Genomic DNA, 13,945 nt, shown 5'->3' on the forward strand with positions numbered 1-13,945 from the left:
CAGAAATTACAGAAACTACAAGAAGCTAATGCAAATGAGCATGTCTCCCACTGTAAATAAACAGAAATCAAGATTTTTGTAAGAGAAAATCTAAAAAATCTTGGAGAAAGTCTTAAGAATAAGTCTTGAATGCAATGCTTGAACCCTTCTTTAACAACAATACTGATCTTCTAATCTGTTTCATATACAATGATGGTTATTTATTCGCTATATGTTCAATCTCATAAGCAAAGCAAAAAATCAATAAACTCAAGCTTTACCACACAAATGCCACCAAATTACAATAAAGTAATCTGGACTTACAAACTTTCTTGAAGGAGAAATGCTGATGTATTGAGCCGTTGAGCCTTAGAAGCAGTAAAACCCTTTTAGGCTTATTGTACCAAAAAAACTTTAGTTGAGAAACTACAAAAAAAATTGCTAAGTTCTTTATAATGTACAAGAAATGATCTTAAGATAAAAGAAAGGGGGGGTATACTGGTCTATTGGTATAAAAATGTAAAATGGTAAGAGACGGATGCTAATACTTCCTCTGTTTTATTACTTGCAACCAAATGAAATGGCACACAACCAAGGAGCATAAGTGAGCAAGTAAAAGGAATTGTGGTCCTCTTTATTAACTTTTGCAAATTCTCAGTATTTACTTCAACCGTCACACCTCGTGATTAACCCAATATACTAGTTGTTACTTTTACTTTTGGAGGAGGGATGCCGGCGAGTGATGAGGGAAAAGTGGGAAGCAAGAGAAGTGACGGGAGAGGAATGATGGCGGCGGCTAAGGTTTTATTGTTTGAGAAGGGTGGTAGATCGGGTTTTTGGAAGGGGGTAGTGGACTAGTGGTGGAGAAAAATATTTGTGTAGTTTAGAAGAAGGGAGGGGGATAATGTGTTATGAGAAATTGGGTTAATATTTTATAAGATTAAAAAAATTAACTGGGTAGTGAGTTCATTATTAAAATTCTAATAGTGGATCAGCTAAGGGTAATATTGTAATTTCACCATAAAAACTTGCCAAAAATAGCTTGGTTTCAAGTAATATGACATTTCCAGAACAGGAAAATGTTGCAAGTAAAAAAATAAAATACAAAAAAAGAGGAAGTAATATGCAAGACTTAGTTCCAACTTCCAACTAATCACATTAGGCCATTAGGGTAATCAATCTATCTAAAAGCTTAAGTTGCAACATGGAAACTAACCAACCATCTAAAATTCTAAATGCTCTTAGCTTTACTGACCCCTTTTACTTTGTCTAGGTGACATCATGTTGTCACTCATCCTTGACAGTGAATTGTACCCTGATTCACTAAAGAGTGTAATTCTAATCTCTATATTTAGGCTGCTTCACACCCTCCCTTGCAATCGAATTAACTATATTAAGTATTCTCAAGTACTACAAAATGAATGAACATACTCAACATGAGAAACAGACAATAACACCTTACAAAACCACTCTATTCTCCCATGGACCCACAACAGTCATCAGAAATACTATTCAACCCTCTCATGTGTCTCCACACTCTTCTTCAAATAATCAAATTACATGTCTCCAACTTGACTATCTCCCTTCCAAGCTGCTAACAATATTCTCTAGCAAACTCTCCTCAATTCTCATCTCATCCATCTTCACTAAAATAAATCTCCATACTCCAAAACTTTAGCACCAAATAAGCCAAGATTTGCAGCTTACCCATAATAATGTGAGAGATATATCAGCTTATCCTCAACATCAAAAGTTTTATTAAATTTTAACTAGAAGTTGGAAGTGATTCAATCAATAGAAGAAAACTCAGTTTTAATAGGACAAGATGCTAAAATATTCACAATTTTTTAGAAATGATCACGATCACGCACACAAACACAAACACACGCACGGGCACGAGTATGCGACACGAAAAAGTCAAAGGGTTAAAAAATTTGGGAAATTGATTGATGCCTCACATGCTAACCTTTACCAAAAGTGGCAGTTGCTATTCTTTATGCAATTTTTTTTTTTTTTTTAAAAAAAAAAAAAGGTAAAATTGTCATTTCATGCTTGTCAATGCATTAATTTGGACATCAATATCTTTAATAATCTTTTAGTAAAACCCAAAAAAAAAAAAAAAAAAAAAAAAGTATATTGACACAAATCTAACAAGATCCAACATGAAATATATACTGAGATAAATCCAACAAGATCTAAGATTCTAAGATGTTCAAAGTAGAGTGTGAATAGTGTAAAAGTCCATGTAAACAGAGAAAATAACAATAAATGTGCAACATTCCCCTTCATCACCTGTGTAAAAATTTGCACGTAAGTTCCCCCCCCCCCCACCAAAGTGATAAGGAGCAATACACACCACAAGCCAATTCTTCTAATTATGAGTTTGAGGTTCTTCCGAAGCAGCTACCAGTTCTAACCAGAAAATAATAAAACCGAAAAACCAAAATAACTCACTGCAAAAATCCAACAGATGTAGTGTGCCTTCTCATCTTGCTTACACCAACATCCTCCAAATTGATAACCTGAAGTTGAAAGGGTGAAACAAGCAAATTATGATGAGAGAATTATAGCTAGAAGTTCAGAAATGTACCAGATAGAGAACACTGTGGTTGTGTGTGAAGATACATGATGGGAGGAACAAAGAGAAGGCAGGAAGAGTTGTGGTTCAGATATTCAGAGATAAAAAAAAAAACAAATTAAAAGGAGAAAGGAAACAGATAACACAAGCACAAAGGCTCCAGAAAGCAATGTAGGCATGTAGCTACACACAGGAATCTGGATTGTGTTAATCGCCTCACTCTCATTTACGAATTATGAACCAAGAATGGCAAGTTATACTAGCACATTGGTTATTTTTGGCCCAAATTAACAAATAAGATAGAATTGTAAACCCAAATCAAATCTCATACTAAACCAGGTAAAGCAGCCTACAATCCCTATGCTTTAGTGCTTTACTGTTTCGAGAACTTGTAACGGAATCATTGTACATCTTTTACCGTGAGTAAACTTCCCAATTTCATAAGGGTTGCAGATAGATTGATTAATTGCTAAAAAAGTAAAAAAACCACTCCCTCTCTGTCTTCTTCCTTTTTTTGGTACAGCTCCCTTATTCCCATTTTTCTTCTTTCTTCATTCCCCATCTTACTTTCCATATGGCATTTAAATTTTTTAAGAGTGAAAAGAATTAATCACTTCAAAATATAAGCAATTATACAATACTAGAGTCACAATGTATGACACTGCGTAAACCCAATGAAGAATTACAAGTTACAACATTGTATATATTATGAATAAGATTTAGGTAATTGTCAATATGCATTGCTAATACTATACTAACTAATTATAATAATAATAAAAGGAGAGTGTGCAAATAAAGTTGGTGGGTGTAAGAAAGGGGTGGATAAAGTAAGAGAGAGTGAGTGGAAATATGTAAATAATATGGAGTAAGGGAGTTATGATGGTAAAATGTACATGTATTTGCCAATGTTAAGAGCTTTTAGAAACATACAAAAACAGGAAGTGTTAAGATCATTCAGAAATGAAGGTAGTAATAACTAAAAGGAAACAAAAAGGCTCTCTTAATCTGGAATCTAATAGTAAGGGCATTTTGAGATTAATGAAAGCTCACTAGTTCAAGCAGCATTGTAGATTCAAATATAAAGACAGCAATTTGAAAAGGGCTGCACTTAAAGTAAGTATAAGGGAATTATTGTTTTGTTTTAGATTCATAAGATATATAACTGCCAACTAGTTTAAAACCCGTGTAATGCACAGTTTTTATTTTGGTTTGAAAGTGGATATATCTTTTTGTAGCTTGGGTTTTAAAAAAACTCAACAAAATTGGTGTTATAATCTGTTATAATATGCAAAAAAAGAAAATTAGAAATTTTATACTCTGTATTTCAATTTGTGCTTACGTATTAAAATGGGGATATGATTATATAGTATGAAATTGGAAGGAAAAGGGGTATGATAACTATCTGCATTGAAAGGGTATGAAAACTATTTGAGTTGAAGGAGCTTGAAATTAGAAACTAAAAAAACCAAGTTGAAAAAATGAAGAAATGTAGCACTATAGATTCGACTCCTATTTAAGTTATCTGTTATAAAATAGGAAAATTTGAAGAGAATAATCCCAACTTAGCTCGATTTGCCCAAAATAATCCGAACTTTCGATTATTTTTAATAATCCAAACTTTAATATCAACTTGCTTTTACCGGTCCCAACTCTCAACCAGTCACCTAACTTGTTATAACAAGTTAGTTGACACGTGTCGGTACCTAATTGGTCAAAAAATAAAATAAAAATAAATTAAAAAAAGTTATTTTTTAAAGAAAAAAAAATATATTAATTAAAATTAAAAAACCCCACCCAAGCAGCCCCAACCCAACCACCCTCTCCGCCACTCAACCCGCCAGCCCAACCCCAAGCCTCCAACTGCGGCCACTACCAAACCCTCTCCCCCCGCGCCACGCTTGTCACCCCACCCTCTGCACCACCAATCCTTCTCTCTCACGAAACCCTTCAAAACCAACGACCCACCATCGAGTCAGCAGCCGCTGCGCTTGTTCTCTGCCTTGGCTCTTTCAACCGTAACGTTGATTCCTCTTAGGAAAACTTTTGTATACACCCGGTTTTCAGTAATTTACTGAACATCGGGTACACTTTTGTCAGATTTAGTGTCACTTTTGTCAAATTTAGTGTCGCTTTTGTCAAATTTATCAATGAAGCATAAATAACTTTTATATATGTCAGGGTAATTTTTGTGCGTTTTAGTGTAAGTTTTGCACATTTTATTGTCACTTTATACCGGATGTTCAGTAATTTATTGAACATCCATTTTATTTAAAAGTTTGTCTTCCTCTTAGTCACCAATCTTGGACGCGGCCTTGGTTACGGTGGTTGTGGTATTGGGTCGGGGAGGTAGGGTGGTGGAGGTGGTTGGGACGTTGACTCATTGGTGTTGGTGGTTGGCATGGTTTGCAGTTTATTTGCACTTTGCAACATTAAATTGTTTTTTTTTTAATTATTTAGTACTCCGTAGTTAATTAAGTTTTAATTTTCTTTCTTCTTTTTTTTTTTTTTTTTGAGGACAATGTTACTTTGAGGTAATAAATTCTGAGTATGAGTTAATAAATTCTGAGTTTGCGATTTTTTTTTTCTTTTTTTTTTTTTGGTTGTTGAGGACAGCGTTAATTTTTTTAAAAGAGTAATTAGTGGTTTTTATTTTCGTAATAAATAGTTAAGTGTTAATTACTAACAAATAATCATGTTTTTTAAAATTAAATTAAATCTTATTATTGACCAATCACGTGGTGACACATGTAAATTAAACCTAAAATTAGAAATTTACCTACCCAACAAGTTTTCAGTCAACTGGGACCATTAAAAGCAAATTCTTATTAAAGTTCGGACTATATATAAAAAAAATCAAAAATTGGGATTATTTTAAGCGAATCGAGCAAAGATGGGATTATTTCTGTCAATTTTTCCTATAAAATATTAGCATAGATAAGATAAGAGTATAGTGTTCCAGTTGTGTTACTACTGCAAATGCCAAAGAGTATACAGATATACACTATATGAATCTACGCTGACATAGCTGTGAGAGGCTGGTGCTAGAACCACATAAGCCTTATGAGAAAAATAATAATATGATTGGAAAAAACAATGTACATCCATTTTGATCAGAAACATATGTTTCACAGTTGTGCACTTCATTATCTTCTTTTCCCAGATTGGGAAAAAACAGTTAGGGAATTGAAAGAAACATTATGTGAAAGCACAAAGAGATAGAATACTACGTTACCAAGTTTTGAGACAGCAAACAGTAGCATAGAATTAATTCAAATTTATTTTCTACGACAATTTAAAAACCCCAATCACCTGTCCATAGCAGAATGATAAACTTTAGAGCACGGTCAGATCCTAGAATTAGACTGCGCCAATTGAGCCACACCACAAACAGCAACAGCAACAGCAGCTGCATTTATTCATAATGCAGAGACAATGAGGCAAATACCCTGAAATTACAAAAGCCAGATATACTTGAGACAGCTCCATGAGAAACAGCATACTTCAGAAAGCAATTACAGATGCATAACCTTTGAAAGCCACAAAGTATTCAAAAACAGACCTACTAAGTATTGGTTCTAAACATGAAGCAGGCTATCCTGGTAATATCAGGATCAGTACACATAGTTGGTCAAGCAACCGTTGAAGGGAATTGCATCATTACTTTCAACTGTCTCCTTCAGCTACTCAGCCTCTTTGCCATCAATGGTAAAGTTATACTCCTGATCACATCCCAAGTATGAATCACACATGTAATACAAAGTGTAAGTCTTCTTCCTGACTTCAGCAGGTGCAACGAAATTAAGCTTGACTTTTGATTTCCGTTGTAAAGCAACCCTCTTAATAGCTAGCAGCTGGTTACTCTTTGTGTCGCCCACCACCAACCACCAACCTTCTTCTTTAGCTTTGGGATATCTAAGAGCATCAACAGGTCCCACTTCTGACCTCCCTTCAAGATCTCGTTCAAGGGTAACCACCATTGTGACAGCTTCCCCAGCAATGATGCTCTCACTATCGACCACCTCATAAGTCATATCAACGTTGGGGAAACGATTACAGAAATGGGCAATATCCAGCAACTGTGATTCAGACATCTGCAGAAGCTCCCGCCTCTCATCATCCTCCATTTCCACCAGGTCAAACACAGTCTCAATAGACTTCCCTGGGTTCTCTTGACATCTCTTAGCCAAATCCTTGGTGAAATGTGGAAGCTGCAATAGCATGGAATCTCGCTCCCACATACCCTGAGTCACCATCTGGCTTACTTCCATAGCAAGAAGAGCAAGATCTAGCCAACCATTGCAGGAAATAACATCAACCATAGCCTGAAGCAATCTACTAGCTGAAAGGAGCACTTCACGCTGGTCAGCAGCCAAGTTACCGCCAACTGGATGCCTAGAAAAGTGGGCTTGCAGCAAAGCATTTGCTTTTACATGTGGATCTGTGTACTTTGGATTCTCAAAAGAGAATCTTTGGTGATGTATCATCTTGCGAGTCAAGTCATCCTCCCCCGGACGTACTGGCAGCTGCGAATACTCTGAAGCCGAAGCCAGAATCTCTAGGAGACCCTTCAGCTTTGTTTTAGATGTCAACGAAGAACTAAAACGCTCAATTGTGGTGTAGCTGATGTAGTTATATGATGCTATCATACCCAGATTCAGAGGAAAGATATCCATATCATCTTCAATAGCAACACATTTACTTGCTTCCAGATCACTCAAATTCTTCTCCACAAGTTCTGAGAGGTAATCTGATAAATGCCTATGGCTCACACCCTGAAGATTGTAGTAATTAGGATTCTGAGCAAGCCTTCTGTACATAAATGTCCAAGTGAGATAATCCACAACATCTTGCTTATTCTCAATTACTCCAACTACAATTTCTGCATTCAGATTGTCATGAAGGTAGTGGTGCAAATGACTTTCTACAGGGAATGCTTCATATAAGAACTTTTTATAATATTCCTTTCGTGGTGCATGACAGAGAATCACACACTTCCCAGACTTATCCAACAAAGGCCGACTAGCATGACCCATCATCTGCAGCAGATCAGTGACTGGATAGTCTGTATGAGCATTCTTTCTCCCATTATAGTACTGAGCTCCCATGACCACCACTAAGTGAGCCAACAAAGGCATTCCCCAGCACATTGAACTGGTCATAACACAAACTTGGATCCATCCAGCTTCAAATAACTGTGATACAATCTCCTTATCAGTGCTAACTAATCCTTCATGCAAAAAGCCCACACCATAGCCAATAGTGGTCTTCAGATTTGGATCCTTAATTTTATCAGTAAAAGGCTGCAGCTCCTCCCATGAATGCAGCAAAAATATTGGCTTCTCTCCACTGTCTGCACTAGCCTATGTTACAAGGTCAACTGCAGTGAGTGAAGCATGCTTCCGAGTTGGAACATATACAATAGCAGGTTTCCCATTCTTAGCATGGACAGATATAGCTGTGTAGGTTGGCTTGGTCATAGCTTGCATTCTTGCCTCAAAATTAGCAATATCTACTCCCTGAATGTGAATCTCAAGAGGTACAGGACGAACCCCTGGTGGAAAGTTGAAAAGACCATGTGAAGAAGCACCTATCCACTCACCAAGGTCCTTAGCATTAGCAAGAGAGGTTGATAAAGCAACAATGCGAATCTTGTTCTCCACTTGACTTGCTATGTATCTCATCCTCGAGACAATCACTTCCAACACAGGACCGCCTTGACCACCAATAAGATGGAGCTCATCAATGATGAACAGGCTGACTTGCTGAACATACTTTCTTTGTTTCCAGCGTCGAGATAAAGCATCCCATTTTTCAGGAGTACTTATAATTATCTGCCCTTTCTCAAGTAACTTCAAGTCAGTTGCTGTCTCTCCCGTGAGTTCAACGACTCGCAAACCAAGTCCTTTTCCAAATTTCCTTTCCCAATCACGGTAACGCTCCTTGGCCAGAGCTTCAATAGGTGCTATATAGACAACACGCATGGTGTTGTCAGGACCTTTTTGGTGGTTTCGCAAGATAGCAAACTCAGCACATATTGTCTTTCCACTACCAGTTGGCGCAGCAACCAAAACATTGTCATCTGCATTGTACAGAACCGTGAAAACCTGAGTCTGGACAGGGTTGAAGTGCCTAAATTCTGGATAAAGGGCTTCATATGATGGGTTTCTCAATGCAGTCACGGGCAGTGGTTGTAAGTCCAACAATTCTGTTGGGGGAGGATATTTCTCAGGCAAAATAAGATGCCTAAAAGAAACAGGCAAAACAGACTGTGATCCCAACCATCTATCAGAAACAACATGAATGAAATATTGTGGGGGCAGAGGCTCTGATATTGGCACAGTGAAATTCAGGGTATGGTCCTCATCAATATATTGCTTCTTCAGCATGAAGTATTCATGATGAAGAATGTATTCACCATCATTATCCTCCACAATAACCCAAAAAGGCTCCACATATCCATGAATCTTGTCATCCCACATGAAATCAGGTGTGATTGTCAGTTCCACTCCTAAAACAGAGCGAGTAATTGGCTGCACATGTGCAGCAAGGTTGAGCTTTGGAAACTGGTGAATGAACTTGTGAAGAGTCCTTCCCATCTTCTGTTGTCTTATGAGCTCTCCCAGTTCTTGAGAGGAAAGGTCATAGTACCTATCCCAAGCCAGTTCCTTCTTCTCCAACTTCATCAAAATTTCGCTAGGTATTCCAGTAAACTGACGGAGTGGTGTCTGGACGCTCCATGTCCTCCTCTGAACCATTTTGCACAAAATCAAAGCCTTCTCTGCCAGTTTAGCCCATCCTCTTTTCAGTACAATCTCAAAAAGTGCTCTTACAAGACGCGCTGCACTCTGTGTTATATACACCATGTCTGATGTTAGAGACGAGCCTTCGAGCTTCAGCTTAGATATATATGCTTGAAGTAAAGCATTTATCTTAGCACCGGGTTCTTCCAAGCTCTCTTTAATAGGAATTGGAACACGTTCCAAAAGCTTGGCCAATTCAACCTTCTCATCTTGCCTAACTGAGAGATACTTAAATTCTTCGCTGAGGGAGAATAACCGACAGAGCTCAATATCACCCATTGTTGGCTTTAAATTCTCATTATAAGTGGATATTGTCCCATGTGTAATGTAATGGAAACTGGCAATCTTTCCCAAGTCAGTGACCTGGAAATAACCACTCTTTCGATCATAATGTATCAAGTTATTTTTGTCCAAAATAGTTGCTGCTGAATGAATCTGAAATTAACAAAAATAAAATAGTTAAGCAGCTGAAATTAAGTAACTTCCAAAAGATATTTCAAAGAAAAAATATATATATTAAATGCAACATTTAATTAATTTTCTCACCAGTGCATACAATTTAAAACATCATCCAGTCAATGTGCAATATTATAGTTTCAAATTTTCTAGAGGAAAAGCAACAGTCTCCTTAATCAAGATAATACTAAAAAAAAAAAATACAGTATGCTCCTTTATCAACTTGTTAATGGTATTCATCAAATAATTAGACTTTGTGTTGCTGCAGCTAATTTAATATCAAATTGGACAGAATTTTTTGCGATGCTCCTTGACTTCGTAAAGGTAAATTTACAAACAGTAGCAAATGTAAAGCTAGCATGAGAAGCAATATATACCGAGGAAAGACTGGGATAATAATTTGAATAAAAATTATCAGGTAAATTTTCAGTTCCATACAGCCAAATTTTAACTCCCCCCTCCCAAGTCCCAACAGAGCACAGGGTATGGTAAAAACTAAAAAGTCAAATCACCATTTTCTAGCACTTCAAAGTCGTGGACACAAAACCTAACCTTCACAGCTTCATCTACACATTTAAGAGCATTTAACTTATATATAAATAAGTCAAATTAGCTTATGACAATGAATCGAAGCTTTATGAGTTACAGCTAATCTCTATCTCGTTCCCAATTTCCACGACAATAACATGTTAAGAAATACACAACCTGACACTCACAAACCAATTATGCACCAGTAGTCCAGTACACATCTAGATCATGTTGTTAAAATTTGTACCATCAAAGGCACATGCACAAACAAAAAAAAAAAAAAAACAATCCTCTCTTTATAGCTATTAACCATTAAGAGGACAATTAAAACAACAGAAAATCAGATTGGCATAGATGAAAATCTGCATTTGAAAGATATTAGTGCTAGAAAGAAAATTTGCTATAGGAAGAAGGAAGCAGTGATGCATTAGAATAAATGCTTACCAGGTCAGCTCTCCTCTCTTCCAGTGTACGGTCCCTGTCGAGCACATCAGGAGCTAAGCCATAAAGTGTAGGATTACGTAACATCCGAATGTACAGGTATGTGTAACCTATCCAATTGAGGGCTTCTCGAGCATTTTGTACAGTACCAAGAACAATTTCAGCATTCAACTGATCAGCCAACCTTGAGATAAACTGACTTTCAATAGGAAGCTGCTGATTCATCAAAGAAAGATAAAATTGCAACTCAGTATGGCCAGTGATGATTATTCCCTCTCCATAAGTATCATACTGGGGTCTACCTGCACGACCAAGCATCTGTATTACATCCAGAGGACTCAATTCTGTCCAAGCTCCCTTTTCAGGATTATAAATCTGGGTTCCCTTTAAAATCACTGTGTGTGCAGGCAAATTGACACCCCAAGCAAGGGTGGCTGTAGAAACTAGGACTTGCACGTGACCATGAGCAAACAAAACTTCCACAAGCTGGCGATCAGCCCTATTCATCCCAGCATTATGAATTGCAAAGCCGTAAGGTAGAAGATCCTTGAGGTCATTACTTCTAACTAAATCAGTATGTGCATGAAGAATCTCTCGACTCACACTATCCTCTTTCAAAAATTTGCCAAGGGTGTCCTTTGCCAATGCTGTATCCCTTATCGCACGGGCAGTCTTTGCCGTCTCTTTTCTTGAGTGAACAAATACAAGAACTTGGTGCTTTCCAGCCACAGCCATCACCTTATCATAGCAAATGTCATTCATCAACTGGAATCTCTGTAGTGGCTTCTTCACATTGATTCCAATATACTGTTGTGCAAGCGGGCAAGGTCTATAGCTGTTGTCAAAGTGGAATAGCCCCTTTTCTACATCAACCCTCAAGAATAATGCCACATCCTCATAGTTAGGAAGGGTGGCTGATAACCCAACTAGTCGAATATTGTCTTTTGTTGTTTCAATATGCCTAACTGTCCTGGCAACTATACTTTCCAGCACAGGGCCTCTGTTGTCATGGAGTAGATGAATCTCATCAATTATGAGAAGTTTTACAAGCTGAGTGTATGTTCGATCACCTGACTTCCTTGTTATGATATCCCATTTCTCTGGAGTTGTAACAATTATCTGAGTTTCATCTATCTGTTGCTTAGTTAATGTCTGATCTCCACTCAATTCCTTCACATTCACACCATAGTGCTTCAACCGGTTTGATAAGTTACCAACCACTTCAGCCACAAGAGCTTTCATTGGAGCCACATATACTATCTTATAACTGTTGTGGTCAAATGATCCATCTGGTGCTCTATTCAAAGCAATCTGCTGCAATATGGTGAGGACAGCAACATTAGTCTTCCCTGAACCAGTTGGAGCACAAAGAAGAATGTTTTGAGCTGAAAAAAGTGCAGTTTGATAAACTTTACTCTGCACCCTATTCAATTGTGTCATCCCTTCGAAAGCTGGTTGTGCCCAATCTGGCATTCCAGATATCTTCACAAGTTCTTCACCTTTTTCAAATGGCTTGGCTTTCAAAGCAGGAATATGAACTTCTACATATCCTTTAGCATGGTGCTTAATAAATCCATCTGGAAGTATAGTCTTCCTACAATCCATGAAATGACTACCCTGGTTAGAAGCAAGGCCATCCAGATCAAGCACTTGGCGCTGCCCCATCAACCAACCATTATCAACATCTCTGTCAGGCACTCCTCTTTGACCACGTTCCCCGTCAATAGCGTGTCTATCCTTTAAACGACAACCCTCCTCTCTTACACAATTCTCCAAATTCTTCCGCCTATCCTTAGCAGTAGCTCTGGTGGCATGCATCTGCTCCAGGATGGCAGCCAAATCTGCACCAGATTTCAACATCAATTCTTCGATATTTCTCCGCTCCTCTTGATTTTCTGCTCGTGCCAGACGAGTACACCACACAATCTTATGCCTATTTCGCACAAGGAGCCTGACAAGGTTGAATCGATTGTAGTCAAGCAGAGTCAAAAGAGTACTTTCAATCTCCCTATTTTCCCCTTCGGCAAGTACTTTCAGAGCATCTTCAGCAAGACTCTTGCACTGTTGTGGATCAATCTGCTGATCATAAGCCTGAGAAATCTTCCTCTGGAGCCAATATGCATCAATTTCCTGAACGTTCACATTCATGTTCACATTCACATCATGCATATCTTCATCAACGATCTCATCACCCATTTGCATAGCCCATGGTGACCCCAATTCGGCAATATCTTCATCCTCCTCACCATCATCCTGCACTGAACTGAAATAACTCTCATTGCAAACGTCATCATTCTCATCAAAATCCACCGCAACACCCACATCATTATCAATCCCATCTTCATTACCACCCTCATAATAGTCCGTAATCATCCTCCCAGAATCAACCAGGCTCTCAAACACAGAAGCAGGAATTAAACCTAGCGTCTTCTCAACCTCAATCTTCTTATCTAAATACTTAAGATCATCATTCTTTAAAACAGCCAAAATCTCATCAGCAGCAGCGGTGACAACACTAAGCGGCTGCCCACCAAACTGCTGCCGTATAACACTCAGCATTGCCTCATACGCAGCCTGAGTTTCTTTTGTTTTCGGCTGGTACACACCTTCTTCAATGACATCCAGAACACTCTCCCTAACAAAACACGGTTTCTTGTTCGGCCAAGTAGGCCCTAGTTCCAAATTAAATTCCCTTTTCTTCGGTTTTTCTTCTACCTTAGGAGGTTTTCCCCCGACAACCAGATCCCCAAATGATTTCGGGTTAATTCTACCATACAGAGACACCGGCTCACCAGTCGGCACGCCGGTATCCCTCGAAATCAAATCATTCATGAGCAATAAACTCGAATTCTCCTTCGACATCATTCCACAACAACAAAAATTAAATTTCTTCTTAGGGTTTATATATAAAAATAAAAATAAAAAACTAGGGTTCAAGCAAATTGATGCAATTCAGAAACAATCTAATGCACTAATTTAGGAATAATTCAGCAGACAGAATTGATAACGAAAAATTACAAACCCTAACAATGAAAAATTCAATCGAAAAGAAATTAAATCATCAATCAAAGTATTAAAAAGAAATTGAACATCGAACCTTGATTATTGCGCAGGAAAGAGAGGAATTAATCTTCGCAATGTGGTTGATGGCGAAGACGAGTAA

At 37.8% G+C, this 13,945-nt stretch overlaps 1 pseudogene; it reads right to left on the reverse strand.

The window, feature by feature from the left end:
* Positions 1-2,315: 2,315 nt before the first annotated feature.
* LOC110723113 lies at positions 2,316-13,945 on the reverse strand (annotated as a pseudogene).

The sequence above is a fragment of the Chenopodium quinoa genome, unplaced genomic scaffold (assembly GCF_001683475.1).
Source record: "Chenopodium quinoa cultivar QQ74 unplaced genomic scaffold, ASM168347v1, whole genome shotgun sequence".
Taxonomy (NCBI): Eukaryota; Viridiplantae; Streptophyta; class Magnoliopsida; order Caryophyllales; family Amaranthaceae; genus Chenopodium; species Chenopodium quinoa.